Consider the following 7,500-nt stretch of genomic DNA (forward strand, 5'->3'; position numbering starts at 1 on the left):
TATTGAGTTAACAAATATTTGAACAATCTAGGTGAAATGTCAAATACATAAAATAAAAGTAATAAAAAACACAAGATATTAATTGCAGTAGATACCTCATAAATCGTCCAATAACTGCATAGAATAAGAAAGAAAACACTTTTCCCATAACACGGTGCAGTATATTGTAGACCTGAGCAAACAGCGCCCCCTGCTAGGGTTGAGGAGAAATGTAAAAGCTGACAGCACCTGGTATTCCTAGGCGGTCTCCCATCCAAGTACTAACCAGGCCCGACACTGCTTAGCTTCCGAGATCAGACGAGATGGGGCGTGCTCAGGGTGGTAAGGCCGTAAGCAAGAGCAGAGAGTGACAGGAGCTCTTTTAAGCTTGGCAAGCCACGCCGTTGCATCCACTTGTCTGAATGTGGCGCTTATAAAGGACTTAGAACATTTTGGGACGTACACAGAAGGTGGCCATTTTGGCCTTTAACACAATATCCCCTTTTTCGTATTTCGCTCTCCTTTTATACCTAACAAATAGAGAGAAGCCAAAGTCATTACTTGTAATGTGTCACCGACCATAGACATGAACTGTGAACAAAGCAAAAGCAGCTCTGTGACTGAAAACAGAAAATTCTTGCAGGTAATAGCGTCTGTTGTCTAAGAACGATGCAATTATTGAGTTATCAAAAATTGAACAATCTAGGTGAAATGTCAAATACATAAAATAAAAGTAATAAAAAACACAAGATATTAATTGCAGAAGATACCTCATAAATCGTCCAATAACTGCATAGAATAAGAAAGAAAACTCTTTTCCCATAACACGGTGCAGTATAATGTAGACCTGAGCAAACAGCCCGCTCTACTAGGGTTGAGGAGAAATGTAAAAGCTTACAGCACCTGGTATTCCCAGGCGGTCTCCCATCCAAGTACTAACCAGGCCCGACACTGCTTAGCTTCCGAGATCAGACGAGATCAGGCGTGCTCAGGGTGGTATGGCCGTAAGCTAGATCAGAGAGTTACAGGAGCTCTTTTATGCCTGGCAAGCCACGCCGTTGCATCCACTTGTCTGAATGTGGCGTTTATAGAGGACTTAGAACATTTTGGGACGTACACAGAAGGTGGCCATTTTGGCATTAAACACAATATCCCCTGTTTTGTATTTGGCTCTCCTTTTAAACCAAACAAAAAGAGAGAAGCCAAAATCATTACTTATAATGTGTCACCGACCATAGGCACGAACTGTGAACAAAGCAAAAGCAGCACTGTGACTGAAAACTGAAAGTTCTTGCAGGTAATAGCGTCTGTTGTCTAAGAACGATGCAGTCATTGAGTTAACAAATAATTGAACAACCTAGGTGAAATGTCAAATACATAAAACAGAAGAAATAAAAACAATAGATAATAATTGCAGAAGATAGGTCATATATAATATAAAAACTGCATAGAATAAGAAAGAAAACACTTTTCCCATAACACGGTGCAGTATAATGTAGACCTGAGCAAACAGCGCCCCCTGCTAGGGTTGAGGAGAAATGTAAAAGCTCACAGCACTTGGTATTCCTAGGCAGTCTCCCATCCAAGTACTAACCAGGCCCGACCCTGCTTAGCTTCCGAGATCAGACGAGTTGGGGCGTGCTCAGGGTGGTATGGCCGTAAGCGAGAGCAGAGAGTGACAGGAGCTCTTTTAAGCTTGGTAAGCCACGCCGTTGCATCCACTTGTCTGAATGTGGCGCTTATAAAGGACTTAGAACATTTTGGGACGTACACAGAAGGTGGCCATTTTGGCCTTTAACACAATATCCCCTTTTTCGTATTTCGCTCTCCTTTTATACCAAACAAATAGAGAGAAGCCAAAGTCATTACTTGTAATGTGTCACCGACCATAGGCATGAACTGTGAACAAAGCAAAAGCAGCTCTGTGACTGAAAACAGAATATTTTTGCAGGTAATAGCGTCTGTTGTCTAAGAACGATGCAATTATTGAGTTAACAAATAATTGAACAATCTAGGTGAAATGTCAAATACATAAAATAAAAGTAATAAAAAACACAAGATATTATTTCAGAAGATACCTCATAAATCATACAATAACTGCTTACAATAAGAAAGAAAACACTTTTCCCATAACACGGTGTAGTATAATGTGGACCTAAGCAAACAGCCCGCTCTGCTAGGGTTGAAGAGAAATTCAAAAGCTTACAGCACGTGGTATTCCCAGGCAGTCTCCCATCCAAGTACTAACCAGGCCCGACCCTGGTTAGCTTCCGAGATCAGACGAGATCAGGCGTGCTCAGGGTGGTATGGCCGTAAGCTAGAGCAGAGAGTGACAGGAGCTCTTTTAAGCATGGCAAGCCACGCCGTTGCCTCCACTTGCCTGAATGTGGCGTTTATAAAGGACTTAGAACATTTTGGGACGTACACAGACGGTGGCCATTTTGGCCTTAAACACAATATCCCATTTTTGTATTTCGCTCTCCCTTTAAACAAATCAAATAGATAGAAGCCAAAGTCATTACTTGTAATGTGTCACCGACCATAGGCATGAACTGTGAACAAAGCAAAAGCAGCACTGTGACTGAAAACAGAATATTCTTGCAGGTAATAGCGTCTGTTGTCTAAGAACGATGCAATTATAGAGTTAACAAATAATTGAACAATCTAGGTGAAAATGTCAAATACATAAAACAGAAGTAATAAAAACAATAGATATTAATTGCAGAAGATAGATCATAAATCACATAATACCTGCATAGAATAAGAAAGAAAAAACTTTTCCCATAACACGGTGCAGTATAATGTGGACCTGAGCAAACAGCCCGCTCTGCTAGGGTTGAGGAGAAATGTAAAAGCTTACAGCACCTGGCTTTCCCAGGCGGTCTCCGATCCAAGTACTAACCAGGCCCTGACCCTGCTTAGCTTCCGAGATCAGACGAGATCGGGGCGTGCTCAGGGTGGTATGGCCGTAAGCGAGAGCGGAGAGTGACAGGAAGCTCTATTAAGCTTGGCAAGCCACGCCGTTGCATCCACTTGCCTGAATGTGGCGTTTATAAAGGACTTAGAACATTTTGGGACGTACACAGAAGGTGGCCATTTTGGCCTTAAACACAATATCCCCTTTTTTGTATTTCGCTCTCCCTTTAAACAAAACAAATAGAGAGAAGCCAAAGTCATTACTTGTAATGTGTCACCGACCATAGGCATGAACTGTGAACAAAGCAAAAGCAGCACTGTGACTGAAAACAGAATATTCTTGCAGGTAATAGCGTCTGTTGTCTAAGAACGATGCAATTATAGAGTTAACAAATAATTGAACAATCTAGGTAAAATGTCAAATACATAAAACAGAAGTATTAAAAACAATAGCTATTAATAGCAGAAGATAGGTCATAAGTCATATAATAACTGCATAGAATAAGAAAGAAAACACTTTTCCCATACCACGGTGCAGTATAATGTGGACCTGAGCAAACAGCCCGCTCTGCTAGGGTTTAGTAGAAATGTAAAAGCTTACAGCACCTGGTATTCCCAGGCGGTCTCCCATCCAAGTACTAATCAGGCCTGACCGTGCTTAGCTTCCGAGATCAGACGAGATCGGGCGTGCTCAGGGTGGTATGGCCGTAAGCGAGTGCGGAGCGTGACAAGAACTTATTAAGCTTGGCAAGCCACGCAGTTGCATCCACTTGCCTGAATGTGGCATTTATAAAGGACTTAGAACATTTTGGGACGAACACAGAAGGTTGCCATTTTGGCCTTAAACACAACTTCCCTTTTTTTGTATTTCGCTCTCCCTTTAAACAAAACAACTAGAGAGAAGCCAAAGTCATTACTTGTAATGTGTCACCGACCATAGGCATGAACTGTGAACAAAGCAAAAGCAGCACTGTGACTGAAGACAGAATATTTTTGCAGGTAATAGCGTCTGTTGTCTAAGAACGATGCAATTATTGAGTTAACAAATAATTGAACAATCTAGGTGAAATGTCAAATACATAAAACAGAAGTAATAAAAAACACAAGATATTAATTGCAGAAAATACCTCATAAATCGTACAATACCTGCATAGAATAAGAAAGAAAACACTTTTCCCATACCATGGTGCAGTATAATGTGGACCTGAGCAAACAGCCCGCTCTGCTAGGGTTGAGGAGAAATGTAAAAGCCCACAGCACCTGGTATTCCCAGGTGGTCTTCCATCCAAGTACTAACCAAGCCCGACCCTGCTTGGCTTCCGAGATCAGACGAGATCGGGCGTGCTCTGGGTGGTATGGCCGTAAGCGATAGCAAAGCATGACAGGAGCTCTTTTAAGCTTGGCAAGCCACGCCAGTGCATCCACTTGCCGGAATGTGGCGTTTTTAAAGGACCTAGAGCATTTCTGGACGTACACAGACGGTGGCCATTTTGGCCTTAAACACAATACCCCCTTTTTTGCGTTTCGCTCTTCGTTTAAACAAAACAAATAGAGAGAAGCCAAAATCATTACTTGTAATGTGTCACCAACCACAGACATGAACTGTGAACAAAGCAAAAGCAGCACTGTGACTGAAAACAGAATATTCTTGCAGGTAATAGCGTCTGTTGTCTAAGAACGATGTAATTATAGAGTTAACAAATAATTGAACAATCTAGGTAAAATGTCAAATACATAAAACAGAAGTAATAAAAAACAATAGCTATTAATAGCAGAAGATAGGTCAGAAATCATATAATAACTGTATAGAATAAGAAAGAAAACACTCTTCCCATAACACGGTGCAGTATAATGTGGACCTGCGCAAACAGCCCGCTCTGCTAGGGTTGAGGAGAAATGTTAACGCTTACAGCACCTGGTATTCCCAGGCGGTCTACCATCCAAGTACTAACCAGGCCCGACCTTGCTTATCCTCCGAGATCAGACGAGATCGGGCGTGCTCAGGGTGGTATGGCCGTAAGCGAGAGCAGAGAGTGACAGGAGCTCTTTTAAGCTTGGCAAGCCATGCCGTTGCATTCACTTGCCTGAATGTGGCGTTTTTAAAGGACTTAGAACATTTTGGGACGTACACAGAAGGTGGCCATTTTGGCCTTAACCCTCACGCAGCTCTCATTTTTAGACCCCACGAGGGCAACGGAGGAGGGTTTTACATCTGACCCCACAAGTGGGTGAGGATGTGCAGTGGGGGGGTGGTGGTCGGGGTCACGCCAGACCCCAGGAGGAAAGCGAACGTGCAGGTTAGGAGGAGGGAGGTGGGGGTCACCCCAGACCCCAGGAGGAAAGCGAACGTGCAGGTTAGGAGGAGGGAGGAGGGGGTCACGCCAGACCCCACGAGGACACAGAACGTGCAGGTTGGGAGGAGGGAGGAGGGGGTCACGCCAGACCCCAGGAGGAAAGCGAACGTGCAGGTTAGGAGGAGGGAGGTGGGGGTCACGCCGGACCCCAGGAGGAAAGCGAACGTGCAGGTTGGGAGGAGGGAGGAGGGGGTCACGCCGGACCCCACGAGGGCACAGAACGTGCAGGTTGGGAGGAGGGAGGAGGGGGTAACGCCCGACCCCACGAGGACACAGAAAGTGCAGGTTGGGAGGAGGGAGGTGGGGGTCACGCCGGACCCCAGGAGGAAAGCAAACGTGCAGGTTGGGAGGAGGGAGGAGGGGGTCACGCCAGACCCCAGGAGGAAAGCGAACGTGCAGGTTGGGAGGAGGGAGGAGGGGGTCACGCCAGACCCCAGGAGGAAAGCGAACGTGCAGGTTGGGAGGAGGGAGGTGGGGGTCACGCTCGACCCCACGAGGACACAGAAAGTGCAGGTTGGGAGGAGGGAGGAGGGGGTCACGCCGGACCCCAGAAGGAAAGCGATTGTGCAGGTTAGGAGGAGGGAGGTGGGGGTCACGCCAGACCCCACGAGTGCACAGAAAGTGCAGGTTAGGAGGAGGTAGCTGGGGGTCACGCCGGACCCCACGAGGACACAGAAAGTGCAGGTTAGGAGGAGAGAGGTGGGGGTCACGCCGGACCCCAGGAGGAAAGCGAACGTGCAGGTTAGGAGGAGGGAGGTGGGGGTCACGCCAGACCCCACGAGTGCACAGAAAGTGCAGGTTAGGAGGAGGTAGCTGGGGGTCACGCCGGACCCCACGAGGACACAGAAAGTGCAGGTTAGGAGGAGAGAGGTGGGGGTCACGCCGGACCCCAGGAGGAAAGCGAACGTGCAGGTTAGGAGGAGGTAAGAGGGGGTCACGCCGGACCCCACGAGGACACAGAAAGTGCAGGTTAGGAGGATCCACAGGTTGGAGGATGGAGAATCTCTGTCTGGAGAAACTGTGTGTGTGTGTGTGTGTGTGTGTGTGTGTGTGTGTGTGTGTCTGTGTGTCTGTGTGTGTGTGTGTGTGTGTGTGTGTGTGTCTGTGTGTGTGTGTGTGTGTGTGTGTGTGTGTGTGTGTGGGAATACAAGGAGGGCCGTGACGTTCTGTGTTTTCCAAGTTGGAAACTTGTTGTCTCCAGGTTGGAGAAAATCCCAGGTTGGAGAAAAAAAAAACAAAATACCCAAATTCAAATGCTTTTGCTTTATTTTATTAATTATTTTTCTTTTTCATATTACATATTTACTTTGTTTGTAAATAGTGTTACTACACTGACAACAACAAAACATCAACAATAGTATAAAACACACGGAATATTATTAGTATTATGAATATTATTATTTCATTTTCTAATGAACAAACAAATTATCTTCAGGAGCGAGGGGGGCAGTCTGAACAGCAGAAGAGCAAATGTCTGTGGCAGATGTATCTCTCGCACCGATGGCAAACGTTGTTTGTTTTGCGGTCCCTCGCGCGCGGACAAATTTGACACCTTTTCCTCTTGCCCTTTTGCGCCCGGTCGCTAGCGGCGGAACCGAGGGCGTCGTGTTCTCCTCCGTCACACTCATCGTCCCCGTCTTCACCCCAGACGAGGTCTGCGGTGAGGGCCTGCTGCCGCTGCCGCTGCTGCCGCTGCTGCTGCTCCTGCTCCTGCTCCTGCTCCTGCTGCTGCTGCTGCCCCGAGTCCGGAAGAGCAGGACAGGGAGCGGGAGGAGGACCCGCACGGGGGTCCCGAACCCCCTTCTGAAGCGTCCGCACGAGCGAGGCGGACGCTTCGCCGCGAGGCGGATGGCGCCTTCTGCGGATGAGAGGAGTCACGAGCGCCTTGCCCAGCTGCTCTAGAAACACCCTCCTCTTGCTGCGGTTGCCGGGCATCCAGTCCGGGTGGGCCTCCCGCCACACGACGAAACCGTTGTAGCAAGACACGTCTAGGACGTTGTGAAACACCGCCACGGGCCAGCGCGCCGTCTTTCTCCTGCAGCTGTAGGTTCCTATCACCTTGTCCAGGTTGTCTACGCCTCCCTTGGTGGCGTTGTAGTCTAGGACGGCAAAGGGCTTTTTGTCCCGCCGTCCTGCGTCGACGAGGAGGACATCGTCGGCGGCCGTGGCGGCCGAGTGTAGCGTGCTCATCAGGATCACGTTTTTGTTTTTCTTGGGCACGTAGGACACCAGGACGGTGCTGGGAGTGAAG

General features: G+C 47.4%; 5 non-coding genes and 3 pseudogenes across 5 annotated transcripts; all 8 read right to left on the minus strand.

The window, feature by feature from the left end:
• Window positions 1–216: 216 nt before the first annotated feature.
• On the minus strand, window positions 217–335 carry LOC114842333 (5S ribosomal RNA; annotated as a pseudogene).
• Window positions 336–870: 535 nt separating this feature from the next.
• LOC114842262 (5S ribosomal RNA) lies at window positions 871–989 on the minus strand. Its single transcript, XR_003783306.1, has one exon. It is a non-coding gene; the product is annotated as a 5S ribosomal RNA (ribosomal RNA).
• A 535-nt stretch (window positions 990–1,524) lies between these two features.
• Window positions 1,525–1,643, minus strand: LOC114842336 (5S ribosomal RNA; annotated as a pseudogene).
• Window positions 1,644–2,178: 535 nt separating this feature from the next.
• On the minus strand, window positions 2,179–2,297 carry LOC114842307 (5S ribosomal RNA). The gene has a single exon (XR_003783351.1). It is a non-coding gene; the product is annotated as a 5S ribosomal RNA (ribosomal RNA).
• A 535-nt stretch (window positions 2,298–2,832) lies between these two features.
• On the minus strand, window positions 2,833–2,953 carry LOC114842330 (5S ribosomal RNA; annotated as a pseudogene).
• Window positions 2,954–3,489: 536 nt separating this feature from the next.
• On the minus strand, window positions 3,490–3,608 carry LOC114842273 (5S ribosomal RNA). Its single transcript, XR_003783317.1, has one exon. It is a non-coding gene; the product is annotated as a 5S ribosomal RNA (ribosomal RNA).
• A 535-nt stretch (window positions 3,609–4,143) lies between these two features.
• LOC114842308 (5S ribosomal RNA) lies at window positions 4,144–4,262 on the minus strand. The gene has a single exon (XR_003783353.1). It is a non-coding gene; the product is annotated as a 5S ribosomal RNA (ribosomal RNA).
• A 536-nt stretch (window positions 4,263–4,798) lies between these two features.
• Window positions 4,799–4,917, minus strand: LOC114842298 (5S ribosomal RNA). Its single transcript, XR_003783343.1, has one exon. It is a non-coding gene; the product is annotated as a 5S ribosomal RNA (ribosomal RNA).
• Between the last annotated feature and the right edge of the window lie 2,583 nt (window positions 4,918–7,500).

The sequence above is a fragment of the Betta splendens genome, chromosome 15 (assembly GCF_900634795.4).
Source record: "Betta splendens chromosome 15, fBetSpl5.4, whole genome shotgun sequence".
Lineage (NCBI taxonomy): Eukaryota > Metazoa > Chordata > Actinopteri > Anabantiformes > Osphronemidae > Betta > Betta splendens.